The 15,186-nt window shown below is 47.5% G+C and overlaps 1 protein-coding gene across 9 annotated transcripts in view; it reads right to left on the reverse strand.

The window, feature by feature from the left end:
• Positions 1–15,186, reverse strand: part of kcnab2a (potassium voltage-gated channel subfamily A regulatory beta subunit 2a) — a 341,966-nt gene that overhangs the window by 241,646 nt on the left and 85,134 nt on the right. Inside the window, exon 1 of one of the 9 annotated variants that reach the window (XM_072478106.1) lies at positions 4,480–4,561. The exons of the other annotated variants lie outside the window; for them this stretch is intronic. The gene's annotated coding sequence lies outside the window, so the exon portion shown is untranslated. Of the gene's footprint in view, positions 1–4,479; positions 4,562–15,186 lie in introns of those variants that run through there. 9 annotated transcript variants of the gene reach the window in all.

A 15,186-nucleotide genomic window follows, 5' to 3' on the forward strand; every position in this document is an offset into this window, starting at 1 on the left:
GCTCCCTCTCTCTCTCCCGCTCCCGGAAATGAAGGCCGCTGGAACCTGGGGGCAAGTTTAAACACCTACCTGAATCCCAAGCTGCACTCCGGCTCCCTCTCTCTCTCCCGCTCCAGGAAACGAAGGCCGCTGGAACCTGGGGGCAAGTTTAAACACCTACCTGAATCCCAAGCTGCACTCGCTGCATTCCGACTCCCTCTCTCTCTCCCGCTCCCGGAAAAAAATGGGTGGGGAAAGAGCATCTTAGGGATTTAAAAGGGGATTACACATCGAGGCAGAAGGTATGGCTAAGATATTAAATGAATGCTTTGCGTTTGTCTTTCCCAAGTAGGTAAATGCTGCCCAGGACGTGTGACAGTTGATGAAATTCTGTCCTTAGAAGGCTTCAAAATTGATAAGGAAGTCGAAAAGAGGTTTGGTACTGAAAGTTGACATGGCACCAGAGCTGGATGAGATGCATCCAAGGACTTGCTGAAGGAAGTGAATATGGAACTTGTGGGGGTACTGGTCATAATTTTCCGTTCTTCTCTTGACTCGGGGGAGGTACCAGAAGACTGAAGAATTGGAAATGTTACATCCTTGTTCAAAAAAGGTTGTAAGGATAGCCCTAGCAATTAAAGACCAATCAGTTGAACATCAGTAGTGGGCATGCTTCTAGAAACAATTTTTCAGGATAGAATTAGTACAAAGAACAAGAACAAAGAACAAAGAAATGTACAGCACAGGAACAGGCCCTTCGGCCCTCCAAGCCCGTGCCGACCATACTGCCCGACTAAACTACAATCTTCTACACTTCCTGGGTCCGTATCCTTCTATTCCCATCCTATTCATATATTTGTCAAGATGCCCCTTAAATGTCCCTATCGTCCCTGCCTCCACTACCTCCTCCGGTAGTGAGTTCCAGGCACCCACTACCCTCTGCGTAAAAAACTTGCCTCGTACATCTACTCTAAACTTTGCCCCTCTCACCTTAAACCTATGCCCCCTAGTAATTGACCCCTCTACCCTGGGGAAAAGCCTCTGACTATCCACTCTGTCTATGCCCCTCATAATTTTGTATACCTCTATCAGGTCGCCCCTCAACCTCCTTCGTTCCAGTGAGAACAAACCGAGTTTATTCAATCGCTCCTCATAGCTAATGCCCTCCATACCAGGCAACATTCTGGTAAATCTCTTCTGCACCCTCTCTAAAGCCTCCACATCCTTCTGGTAGTGTGGCGACCAGAATTGAACACTATACTCCAAGTGTGGCCTAACTAAGGTTCTATACAGCTGCAACATGACTTGCCAATTCTTATACTCAATGCCCCGGCCAATGAAGGCAAGCATGCCGTATGCCTTCTTGACTACCTTCTCCACCTGTGTAGCCCCTTTCAATGACCTGTGGACCTGTACTCCTAGATCTCTTTGACTTTCAATACTCTTGAGGGTTCTACCATTCACTGTATATTCCCTACCTGCATTAGCCCTTCCAAAATGCATTACCTCACATTTGTCCAGGTTAAACTCCATCTGCCATCTCTCCGCCCAAGTCTCCAGACAATCTAAATCCTGCTGTATCCTCAGACAGTCCTCATCGCTATCCGCAATTCCACCAACCTTTGTGTCGTCTGCAAACTTACTAATCAGACCAGTTACATTTTCCTCCAAATCATTTATATATACTACAAAGAGCAAAGGTCCCAGCACTGATCCCTGTGGAACACCACTGGTCACAGCCCTCCAATTAGAAAAGCATCCCTCCATTGCTACCCTCTGCCTTCTATGGCCTAGCCAGTTCTGTATCCACCTTGCCAGTTCACCCCTGATCCCGTGTGACTTCACCTTTTGACCTAGTCTACCATGAGGGACCTTGTCAAAGGCCTTACTGAAGTCCATATAGACAACATCTACTGCCCTACCTGCATCAATCATCCTAGTGACCTCCTCGAAAAACTCTATCAAGTTAGTGACATGAAAAAATGTGGTTTGATTAGGAAGAGCCATTATGGATTTCTAAAGGAGAAATTATGTTCAACTAACTTGCTGAAGGTTTTGAGGAGGTAACAGAAAGGGTCGATGAGGATAATCATAGAATTTATGGTGCAGAGGGAGGCCATTCGGCCCATCGAGTCTGCAACGGCCCTTAGAGCACCCTACTTCAGCCCATGCCTCCATCCTATCCCCCTAACCCATAATGCTGTTGATGTGGTATACTTGGACTTTCAGAAGGCATTTGATACAGTGTCACACAACAGACTTGTAAAAAAAGCTCATGGAATAAAAGGGACAGTAACAACATGGACACAAAATTGGCTGAATAATAGGAAGCAGAGAGTAATGATCAACTCATTTTTCTGGCTGGAGGAAGGTTTGCAGTGGACCCTTGCTTTTCCTGATATATAATAGTGATCTAGATTTTGGTGTGCAGGGGACAGTTTCAAAGTTTGCGGATGATACAAAACTTGATGAACAATGAGAGGACAGTGCAGAACCTCAAAATTACACAGACAAGTTGGTGGAATGGGCAGAAAGGTGGCAGATGAAGTTCAATGTAGAGAAATGTGGGGTGATGCATTTTAATGGGAAGATCATGGAGAGACAATATAAAATAAGGGGCAAAATTCTAAAAGGGGTGCAGGAGCAGAGGGACCCTGGTATATATGTGCACAGATCATTGAAGGTAGCAGGACCATGGAGAGAGCAGTTAATAAAGCATATAGTGTTGTGGCTTTATTAATATGGGCATTGCGTACAAGAGCAAGGAGGCTATGTTGAACTTATAAAAGACACTAGATAAACCTCAGATGGAATATTGTGTACAGTTCTTGGTGCCACACTATAGGAACGATGTGAACATGTTGGAGAGAGTGCAGAAGAGATTTAGAAAAATGGTTCCAAGGGATGAGAAACTTTAGTTAGATAGATAGATTGGGGAGTTTGGGACTGTTGTCCTAGGAGAGAAGGCTGAGAGGAGATTTGATAGAGATGCTCAAAATCATGAGGGGGCTGACAGAGTAGATAGGGAGAAACTGTTCCCCCTCGTAAAAGGATCAAGAACGAGGGGGCACATATTTACGACGATTTGCAAAAGAAGTAATGTGGTTTGGATCTGGAATGCACTGCCTGGAAGTGCAGTGGAGGCAGGTTCAATTGAGGCATCCAAGAGGGCACTAGATGATTACCTCAATAGAAACAATATGTAGTGGTACAAGTGGAAAGGCAGGAGAATGGCACTCTGCCATAATGCTCGTTTGGAAAGCCAATGCAGACAGGATTGGTCAAATGGCTTCCTCTGTGCCGTAACAATTCTGTGATTCTGTGTTAAGTACATGCACACTTTTACACAGTGTGAGATCAAAGTTTGAAACTCTCGCCCACAAAAAGCAAGAGATGCCAGCTCAATTACTAATTCTAAATCTGAGACCAAGATTTCTTCTCCAGAAAAGGGATAAAAAGATATTGGAGTCAGGGCAGTTGGATGAAGGTAAATGCAGATAAACCACAATCTTACTGAACAGCAGAATAGCTTCAAGAGCTCAATGGCCTACTCTTGTTCCTACGCTAAAGTTCTTTGCTGCCCTCAGCTCCCATTATTGCAAACATGAATCAGCATTTCTCTAAAAATAGTAACCATGCTACAGTATGTATATTCATCTATTTCAGAAACAGGAAACCTTGCTTAGATTTTCTATTCCTATAATATTAGACTGTTGATCTTAAAATCAATTGAGCTGAACCTATAAAAAAATTTACGGTGGACTATTATATTTGTCTGAATAAAACATTCATAGCATCTTTGTTCCAAGCAAGTTAAAGGAAGAGTGAAATAAAATGTCAAAATCTAACGAAAAATATGCATCAACTCCCTCCCCGTCTGATCAAATCAAGGAGCAGCGAAGGTAAGAGACTGCACTTCTCTACAACCCACATGTACTGTATGCATCGTATTTTAAATCCCAATCTACTGATTTACAGAATCGACATGAGATCTTTTTAAGTCATAGAAGAGTAAAATTGGAACTTAAGCCATTACAAAAACGTAATCAATTTAAATTAAATAAAATTTAAGGTAAAATCTTAATGCATCAAATTGTCTGACTTACAATGTTATGGCTGCTGAGAATAGTCCTGCCTCTGCACTGCAGCATTTGACTGTAACTTGCAGAAGCAGTCATTTAAAATATGTGAGGTTCCTTCGTATCAACACTAAAGCCATTTGTACCTCTAGAGAATGATTTCAGTGAAAATCATGCCGTATGCAGTATAAACATTATAAACATACAATTCTTAAAAAAACATTTGATCACAAATCGGATTCATTCTGGCAGGGAAAACCAAAACGCTGACTTATTAAAGAGCTCAGTTTTAAAACTGACACAGCTACAACTCTACCAAACTACTACACAAAACATAACATTGCAGCATCTTCCATTTAACTTGGAATTCAGTTCCATATCCTCAATTAACTTGCTGCTTCAGATAATTTTTAATACATACGTATTTAGTTCAAACAGCTTGCAAAATAATCAGATAGAATTATTTGAAGAATCCCTTTGCAGCAGCTGAAGAGCAAATGTGGTGGAACTAGAAGTCCTGTAGGAGGTGCCAGAGGAAAGCTTACAGATATAAAACAATGACTCGTACTTTGCATATTTCAAGGAAACACAGAACTGCAGTGCTGATTAACAATTCTTGCAGTTCTTCCTTAAACCGACAACACGCATAGATCTGTACAGAATATCATCAATAAAGCATTAGCTGCTCTTTTGTCCCTTATTATCTTATTTTTGTGCAGTACACTACTCAAATTTAGGACAATATCATTTGCATTTCTGTAAAGCGATTATTAAAAAAAAGATGGATTATAAGTACATCAACAATAGTTCTAAAAGGTTTAAAGTTTTTGTACCCAATACTGGAAAGTGTTCTTATTTTACAAATTCTTTGGTTTCTAGTACTGAATATAAATACAGAATGCTACATATAATGGACAAAAAAAATTACCCAAGGGAGTGTTTCATTTAAAAGTTGAAAAGGGGCATGGTTAAATTGAATTTCTCAAACACAATGATTTGGAAGCCAATTAATCATTTATTCCATTACTGTTTTGTAGGCCTAATCAGGTCTTCTGAGAAGATATATTTAAGCAATTTTATTTAGGTTAATGCATAAAATGCATAATGCATCAATGTATAAAATCATATGGGCTAATATTGCACGTCAGTGGAAACGATGAGGCTGAAATGGTCACAATCATTTTCAGTCAAAAGAGCTGAGTGGATAATCCATTGCAGCCTCCTGCACTGGGTAACATCTAAAAATGCAATGCAGCAATTCACCAATGCTTTCAACAGCGTCTCCCAAACCACGCCCTGTGCCATCTCGGTGGTGAGCAGCAGGTACATTGGAATACCACCACATTCACTTAACACACTATTCTAATTTGGAAATATATAATTGTTCATTGTCATTCGGTCAAAATCCCTAAATTTCCTACCTACCAGTACAGTGGGAATACCTTGCCACATGGACTGCAGCAGTTTAAGAAAAAGCTCACCATCACTTCAAGTAGAGAAGGGGGAATAAATGCCGGTCTTGTCTGCAGTGCCCACAACCCTTGAATGAATAAATTTTTTGACACTCAAAAGTACCCAACCCATATCTGGTTCGCAGATAAAGCAGATATTGAAACCTAAACACATAACTACTCAATTCAAAATTGCTTGAATTATCTGTTAATTGCAAAATTAAGGGTCAGGAAGTCTTGCTTCAATTCCACACGACTTTGGTGAGACCACAACTGGCAGTTTTAGCCTCCTTACCCAAGGCAGCTTTACGCGGACTGCAATGAAGGTTCACCAGATTAACTGTAAAGAATTGTCCTATGAAGACAAATGGGCCTACATTCTCTGGAGCTTAGAAGAACAAACATGATCTAAATGAAACACAAGATTCTGAGAGGGCTTAACAGGGTAGATGCTGAAAAGCTGCTTCCCTGGCTAGAGAATCTAGAACCAGGGGTCATTAGTCTCAGAGGAGGAATCAGTGGGTTGTGAATCTTTGAAATTCTCTACCCTCGAGGCCTGTGGATGTTAGGTCATTGAGAATATTCAGGCCAAGATCAGTAGATTTTTGAACTCCAGGGGAATCAAGGGCTCTGGGGATTGGGCAGGAGAGTGGACTGAGGTCGAAGACCAGCCTTGGTCTTCCTGAATGGTGCGTAAACATCAGTGGCTATATCGCCTCCTTCTACTTACAATTTCATGTTCTAATTTGAGTTGAAAGACTGCCTCTGGACTGTTTGGATTAATTTATTTAATTAAAAGCACTGGCTAAGGCAACTTCAAAAGGAGGAGAGAAAAAAAAGAGTAGGCTATTCCATGCTAGACCATGCAAAATGTACTGAACAGAAGTGGTATCTATATTAAACACGAATGCAACCTCTGCAGGAATAGTTCAAATGCTCTTTTTAATCTAAACGTCAATATCTCTTTCCCCCATTTTCATAAATATGAGAAAGACTGTCACAAGATTTTGTTATTGTCGCTTAATTTGCATCTTTCAATTATTAGTGTAGCAGAGGATCATTCACCCCTTGGCGTTAAACAACTATCTACAGTTCCAGCCGGAACACCAACCATGACTCAGAATTCAAAAAATCAGGCACTAGCTGCACAGGAGAGATAGCAGAGTTCAAAAGAAGAACTGTACAAAGTACACAATCCACCACTGACTGAAGACGGCACAAAGCTGCTTGTAAACCTCCACTATTTCTTTGCAGAAAAAATGAACCTAAAAAATGTAAACAATAAGGATAGAAATATCATCTTTGTGTGAAATAATGGCAGTTGTGCAGTAACTATCCAACCATTAAATTACTCCTTTCTGGCTTTCTCATAACTTTCCACTGACAGTAAGTTACACCAATAAATAAAAACAAGTTTTCAATAACTAATCAAAGCAGCTCCCTTTTGAAAACATATAGAGTACCAAATTCTTTTTTTTTCAAATTAAGGATCAATTTAGCGTGGCCAATCTACCTACTCTGCACATTTTTGGGTTTGTGGGGGTGAGACCCACGCAGACACGGGGAGAATGTGCAAACACCACACAGTGGGGCTGGGATCGACCCAGGTCAATCAAAGCAGCTTCGTAGCCAAGAATTAAGAGCCCTGACCTAAAAACTGGAAATGCTGGAAACGCTCAGCTGGTCGGGCAGCAACTGTGGAAAAAAGAACTGGTTATTGACCTAAAATGCTAACTCTTTCCAAAAATGCTGTTTTTCAAAAAAAAGTATTTCTAGCATCCGCAGCATTTTACCCAAGAATTTGCAACATCTAAATATTTTTTTTTAAAACATGTCACAGAACCTCTTGAATGTTCTCGTGATAATAAAAAAAATTTAAAACCTGATACGGCAAAAGCTTCAAGCTTCAAGAGTACCAATGAAAAAATGACTTTCAATTATGTTTCCAAAGAAGGAACTCTCGTCCCAAAATGCCTGATATCTGCAGACAAAAGAAGTGGGCATTCTTTTGTTATCAAGACTGCGAATTACAGTGCACTGCTAAACATCTCCATAAAGTCCCCTGCAGTAATTTCTCAACCCTCAGTTCCAACAACTCTTCATCCTTCAAAACTTCTTAAGTCATCGCCCATTCTCCTCAAACTTCTCTCCTTCATAGTGCGGCTCAGTGGGATTTCGCTCACTTAATTCCTCTCAGCTATCTAACAATAGTTGAAGGATCTCCAGCAATGACGGACATAGTAGTATTGGACTAGTAACCCAGAGACTCAGGTTCGAATCTCACCACAGCGAGTGATGCAATTTGAATCTAATGAAGACCATGAAACCATTGTCGATTGCTGTAAAAACCCATCAGGTTCACTGATGTCCTTTATTAAAGGAAATCTGCCATCCTTAAGTCCTATGTTTAACTCCACTTCCACAGAAATGTGGTTGACTCTTAAATGCCCCATGAAAAGTAATGCAAAAGGGTGGATCCAAACCAGTGATTTTCAAACTCAAGTTTGCGACCAGTGGGTGGGTCATGGACAGGGGTCGAGAGGGTCTCGAAGTGATCGATCGGGGCATTCCCGATCATGGAGCAAAGTGCCCAATGGCCACGACCGGCTTTTAAAAATGCCAGTCGTCCCGCACAGGTGTGCGCCCTCAGCTGGTTGTAGCAGTGCGCAGGTTCGGAGCACAATAGGACAGACCGCCTCCTCCGTACATCAGCGTGCTGTCCCAGGAGCAGAATTTTTTAAAAAATCAATGAAGTCTTCCCGCCAGAGGTGGCGGTAGAGAGGTCATGCGCCCGGTACATTGATGCCACGTGCTCTGGCCGTTAAATTACTGAGGAGAGCTTCCTCCCTTTTGTAGCTGCCAGCAAGCAAGGAAGATGATCATTTTGCTATAAGGAAGAAAGCACCAGGGACAGAAAAGGCCTGGATCTCACCTACCCTGTACATATTTTTGGTTGTGGGGGTGAAACCCACGCAGAAGGCTTTGGTATTTTTAAACAAAACGTTATTATGAATACAATATTCAAATCTTTAACTTCACACCTGAAAAGAATAGCTTACAATTACCCCTTAAACACTTCTACTCAATTCCCCATTAACACAAGAAGAAAAGAAACATACAGCTCTCAATCCATCTTAAAAATCAGCATGGCATAAAGTAATACTTGCTTCATAGAACAGATTTGGCTCCTGATAGAACCTGTTCAGGCTCTGGCTGATTATCTTCAAAAAACTGGTTCGTCTGCCATGTTTCAGCTTCTTCCTTGTCCTCAGACAAGACTGCTCTGCTTTAAATATTATTACTCTTTTTTTGTAACTATCCTACTGGGAGAGAATTGTGGACTCCGTGTCAGACAGATTAGACTTCAAATCCACTTGAAAGCTTTCTCAAAACGTCTCTCTGAACCCCTTAGCTCCACCCAGCAATGACACTATCTCCGCTGAAAAGCAGGTTAACGTTCCAGGTTGAAAGCACAAACTTCCCAGGGATTTTCGCCAGTCACCCACAGCGCTATAGCCCAGACTGAAAACATATTCCTCTAGTCAATTTCACCTTCTGGCTCCGAAAAGCTCCCAGGCCCTGCAAAAGAGCCACTGCAGTCAAACAAACTGTAAACCCAGGCTTTTAATCCTTAAACTGCCCCAATATTTAGAATCCAATATTCCTAAAATCCACCATTCAATATCCCTATCAACCACTTTGAAATGGAAAAAAAGTAACCAATCCAGTTTGTCAAGCATGACCCATCCTTTATAAATTCATGCTGTTCTCTCTGATCAGCTGAAGATTTCAAGATGTACAACTACCATCTTTAATTATAGATTCTAGCAATTTCCTGACATCAGGGTCGGGATTCTCCAACCCCACGCCGGTTCGGAGAATCGCCGGGGGCTGGCGTGAATCCCGCCCCCGCCATGTCCCGAAATCTCCGCCACCAGAGATTCAGCGGGGCGGGAATCGCGCCGCGCAGGTCGGCGGGCCCACCCCCGCCGATTCTCCGGCCCTCAATGGGCCGAAGTCCCGCTGCTGGAATGCCTGTCCCGCCAGCGTGGATTAAACCACCTTTTGAACGGCGGGACAAGGCGGCGCGGGCAGGCTCCGGGGTCCTGGGGGGAGGGCGTGGGGCGATCTGGCCCAGAGGGGTGCCCCCACGGTGGCCTGGCTCGCAATTGGGGCCCACCGATCCGCGGGCGGGCCTGTGCCGTGGGGGCACTCTTTTTCTCACGCCTTCGCCATGGTCTTCACTATGGCACAGGCGGAAGAGACCCCTCCCCTGCGCATGCGCGGGGATGACGTCAGCAGCCACTGACGCTCCCGCGCATGCGCTGACCCACGTCGACCTTTCAGCCCCGGCTGGCGTGACGCCAAAGGCCTTTCCCGCCAGCCAGTGGAGCGTAAACCACTCCGGCGCGGGCCTAGCCCCTCAAGGTGAGGGCTTGGCCCCCAAAGGTGCGGAGACTTCTGCACCTTTGGGGCGGCACGACGCCGGAGTGGTTCTCGCCATTCCATTACTGTTACAACCTGCCTGCTTACCATTGGCTGGGGACTAATGACAATCCCACAATCCTGTGGGAGTATGAGCTTCCCCAATGAAGGGGGCGGAGAAATCATTAGCAGACTCCCTGTATAAATAAAGCTGGCCAGTTTGGAACCAGCAGGAAGGAGTAAGCAACAAGTGAGGTTGTGTATATATACATGTTATTGTAAATAAATGTTATTTCTTTGTATCCTTGAAACTCGTGCTGGATTCTCCGTGGCCCTCACAAAAATTACGCCGGAACCCCCCGCCCCACCAGGTAGGGGAGAATCCCGCCCCAGATGTTCGACAAACAGGTCAATAATTTTCTGCTTTGCCTCTCTGATCTTTCTTAAGACATGTGGAGAGACATGCACAATTTTTCTTTTGGGAGGCAAGTGGCAGGTGGTGTGACATGGCAGGGAGAGAAGCCACTAATTAGTGAGATTTTGGGGGAAAATATGATCTGCACCCCTCAGCAGCTCACTTCTCCCTATGAAAGCTATGTTTGTCTCAACTTCCTTGTGTACGGACTTCCGGTTGCGGCTACGCCTAGGTAGATCGCACGGTCGGCAGCTCCCGCTGATAATGGACTTTTGGGCCCTTTTAAGGAGCTCCAGCGGCATTTGGACACCGATTCCCGGTGTGGGAAGGAAACAGTGAGGGTCTCCCAGCACTGTATGGAGTGGACCAGGAGTGGAGCAGTCAAAAAAGTCGCTTTAGAGAAGTGAGGAGAACGGGCGCAAAAAAACAAGATGGCGACGGGCGGGAATCAGGCAGTGTGGGCCCAGTGGTCCCAGGAGCAGCAGAACTTTTTAAGAAGCTGCTTTGCTGACTTGAAGGCGGAGATGTTGGCCCCTATGAAGGCATCGATAGAAAGGCTGGTGGAGACCCAGAAGATGCAGGGGACGGCGATCAAGGAGGTGCAGCAGAAGGCTTCTGATAATGAGGTCGAGATTCTGGGCCTGGTGGTCAGAGTGGAAGCGTACGAGGTACAAAAAATGGCAGGAGAAGCTGGAGGACCTGGAGAATAGGTCGAGGTGGTGGATTCTGGGTCTCCCTGAAGGCGTGGAGGGATTGGATGCTGGGGCGTTTGTGACCACGATGCTGAGTACGCTGATGGGCGCGGGGGCCTTCCCGAGGCCCCTGGAGCTGGATGGGGCGCACAGAGTCCTGGCAAGGAGGCCGAGGGCAAACGAGCCGCCAAGGGCTATGGTGGTAAGGTTCCACTGCTTCACCGACAGGGAGTGTGTCCTGCGATGGGCGAAGAAGGAGCAGAGCAACAAGTGGGAGAACACAGAGATCCAGATTTATCAGAACTGGAGTGCAGAGCTGGCCAAGAAGCGTGCAGGGTTCAATCAGGCCAGGGCGATCCTCCACGGGAAGGGGGTGAAGTTCGGGCTGCTGCAGCCGGCGAGGCTGTGTGTCAAATACCAGGACCGACACCATTATTTTGATACGCCGGATGAGGCGTGGACTTTCATCAAGAATGAGAAGTTGGACTCGAGTTAATGGATTGCAGTATGTTATGGGGGTTGTTGGTGAGTGGGGTGGGGCGGTGTTTGGGTGGGGTTTTCCCCACGTTTTCTTGTGTCTTTGTGGCCCCGTGCCCTTGGGGATTTGGATGAGGTTGCAGTTGGGAGGAGCTGCGTCATAGGGGGTGGGGTCGGTCCAGGCAGGGAGCGCGGTTTTTCCCGCGAAATGGTGGGGGCGGTACCTGAAGTGGGGGAACGGTACTGTGTTCGATGTCCGCATTGGTTCATACGGGGTGTTGTGGGGGGGAGACTTTCTCTAGGTTGGGGGGGGGGGGGGGGGGGGGGGGGTGCTGGAGATTTGGATGGAGAATCCACAGGGGGATTGGAGGTAGAGGCGGGAGGGACCGGGGTCGGCATGAGTCAGCTGACTTACGGGAGTGCAATGGGGGGGGGGGGGGGGGGGGGGGGCGGCGCAGGAGGGTTAAACAGTTGCTTGGCCGGGGGAGGGGGGGATTTGGGGGGTTGCTGCTGTGCTGACTGAGGGGGAATTGATGGTAAGAGGGAGAGTCGGGGCGGGGATCCTCCGCCTGTGGGGCTGGAGGCGCGGGCATGTGGCTGGCCTAAAAAAGATGACTAGTTGGCAGGGGGTAGCCTCCCGATACAGCTGATCATGTGGAACATGAGGCGCCTGAATGGGCCGGTCAAGAGGGCTCCGGTGTTTTCGCACTTAAAGGGGCTAAAGACAGGTGTAGCTATGCTACAGGAAACACGCCTGAAGATCGCAGATCAAACCAGGCTGAGGAAGGGATGGGTGGGACAGGTTTTTCACTCAGGGCTGGATGCGAAGAACAGGGGGGGCCGCAATCTTGGTGAGTAAGCGGGTGGCATTTGAGGCGGTGGGTATGGTGGCAGATAAGGGGGGTCGTTAATTTATGGAGACTGCAGGGGGCCCGGGTGGTGCTAGTGAATGTGTATGCTCCGAACTGGGACAATGCAGGGTTCATGAAGCGGATGCTGAGCCGGATTCCGGATCTGGAGTCATGTAGTTTGGTAATGGGTGGGGGGACGGCGACGGCGATGACCGGGGGAGGGACGACACGACTTTAATACGGTCCTGGACCCGATATTGGATCGGTCTAGGTCGGGGTCGGGTAAGAGGCCTGCAGCGGCCAAGGTCCTGAGGGGGTTCATGGACAGATGGGGGAGGGGATCCGTGGAGATTTGCCAGGCCACGGGCGAAGGAGTTTTCCTTCTTCTCCCATGTACACAAGGCTTACTCGTGGTAAGGAGGGCGCTAATTCCGAGAGTGGAGGGGGCGGAGTACTCGGCCAGTGCGATCTCGGACCATGCCCCGCACTGGGTGGAGCTGGGGATGGGGGAGGAGAGAGGCCAATGCCCACTGTGGTGAATGGACGTGGGACTACTGGCGGAAGAGGAGGTCTGTGGGCAGGTCCGGAGGTGTATCCAAAGATATGTGGAGGCCAATGATAATGGGGAGGTTTCGGTGAGTGTGGTCTGGGGAGTGCTGAAGGCAGTGGTCAGGGGGAAGCTCATCTCAAACAGGGGCCACAGGGAGAAGAGGGAGAGGATGGAGAGGGAGAGGTTGGTGGGGGAGATACTGAATGTGGATAGGAGGTATGCAGAATCCCCCGAGGAGGGGTTGTTGAAGGAACAACGGAGCCTTCAAACGGAGTTTGACTTGCTTACCACGGGGAAGGCTGAAGCCCAGTTGAGGAAGGTACAGGGAGCAGTGTATGAGTATGGGGAGAAGGCAAGTCGGATGCTGGCGCATCAGCTGCGGAAGAGGGAGGCGGCTAGGGAGATGGGGGGGAATTAGAGATGGGGGGGAATTAGAGATGGGGGGGGAATTAGAGATGGGGGGGGAATTAGAGATGGGGGGGGAATTAGAGATGGGGGGGAATTAGAGATGGGGGGGAATTAGAGATGGGGGGGAATTAGAGATGGGGGGGAATTAGAGATGGGGGGGGAATTAGAGATGGGGGGGGAATTAGAGATGGGGGGAATTAGAGATGGGGGGAATTAGAGATGGGGGGGAAATAGAGATGGGGGGGAAATAGAGATGGGGGGAAATAGAGATGGGGGGGAATTAGAGATGGGGGGGAATTAGAGATGGGGGGGGAATTAGAGATGGGGGGGGAACATGGTGCTGAGCTCAGCTAAGATAAACGAGGTCTTTAAGGACTTTTATGGTAAATTATACGAGTCAGAACCCCCGGGGGGAGGGGAGGGGATGAGGCAGTTCCTGGACCAACTGAGGTTTCCAAAGGTGGAGGAAGGGCGGGTAGAGGGATTGGGGGCCCCGATTGAGATGGAGGAACTAATTAGGGGGTTGGGGAGTATGCAAGCGGGTACGGTCCCGGGGCCGGATGGGTTTCCCATAGAGTTCGATAGGAAATTCTCAGAGCTGTTGGGCCCGTTGCTGTTGAGAACTTTTAACGAGGCTAAGGAAAAGGGAATCCTTCCCCCAACGATGTCGCAGGCTCTGGTCTCGCTTATCCTCAAGCGTGATAAGAACCCGCTGCAATGCGGCTCCTATAGGCCGATTTCGCTCCTTAATGTGGATGCCAAGCTGTTGGCCAAGATCTTGGCCACTAGGATTGAGGATTGTGTCCCGGGAGTGATTCATGAGGATCAGACGGAGTTTGTGAAGGGCAGGCAGCTGAATACGAATGTGCGGATGCTTCTGAATGTGATCATGATGCCCTCGGAGGGTGGGGACGCAGAAGTGGTAGCGGCAATGGACGCGGAGAAAGCCTTTGACCGGGTGGAGTGGGAGGACCTGTGGGAGGTGTTAGATTTGGTTTGGGGGAGGAATTCATAGGGTGGGTCAAATTGTTGTACCAGGTCCCGGTAGCGAGTGTTTCAACGAACCGGCGGCGGTCGGGGTACTTTAGACTATATCGTGGAACGAGGCAGGGGTGCCCCTTGTCCCCCCTGCTGTTTACCCTGGCGATTGAGCCGTTGGCCATGGCATTGAGGGAGACCAGAAACTGGAGGGGGTTGGTTCGGGGGGGGGGGGGGGATGACCTACTTCTGTACATTGCAGATCCGGTGGAGGGGATAGGGGAGGTCATGCGGATACTTAGGGATTTTGGAGACTTCTCGGGGTACAAGTTAAATGTGGGAAAAAGCAAGCTTTTTGTGGTGCATGCGTGGGGCCAGACAAAGAGGTTGGGAGAGCTACTGCTCAAGATGGTGGAGAGGAGCTTTCGGAACTTGGGCATCCAAGTAGCCAAGAATGGTGGGTCTTGCACAAGCTCAATTTAGCGCGGCTGGTGGATCAGGTGGAGGGGGACTTTAGGAGGTGGGACATGCTGCCACTCTCCCTGGCGGGCAGGGTTCATTCCGTAAAGATGACGGTCCTCCCTAGGTTCTTGTTCGTCTTCCAGTGCCTGCCCATTCTCATCCCCAAGTCCTTTTTCAAGCGGGTAAATAGGAGTATTACGGGATTTGTGTGGGCAAATAAGACCCCGCGGGTTAAGAGACTGCTTTTGGAGCGCAGCCGGGGAGGGATGGGTTGGCGCTGCCGAACTTGTGCAGCTATTACTAGGCAGCGAATGTGTCTATGATTCGGAAATGGGTAATGGAGGGAGAGGGCGGCATGGAAACGGTTGGAGGCGGCGTCCTGTACAGATACTAGCCTGGGGGCACTGGTGACAGCACCA

The sequence above is a fragment of the Scyliorhinus torazame genome, chromosome 16 (genome assembly GCF_047496885.1).
Source record: "Scyliorhinus torazame isolate Kashiwa2021f chromosome 16, sScyTor2.1, whole genome shotgun sequence".
NCBI classification, from domain to species: Eukaryota; Metazoa; Chordata; class Chondrichthyes; order Carcharhiniformes; family Scyliorhinidae; genus Scyliorhinus; species Scyliorhinus torazame.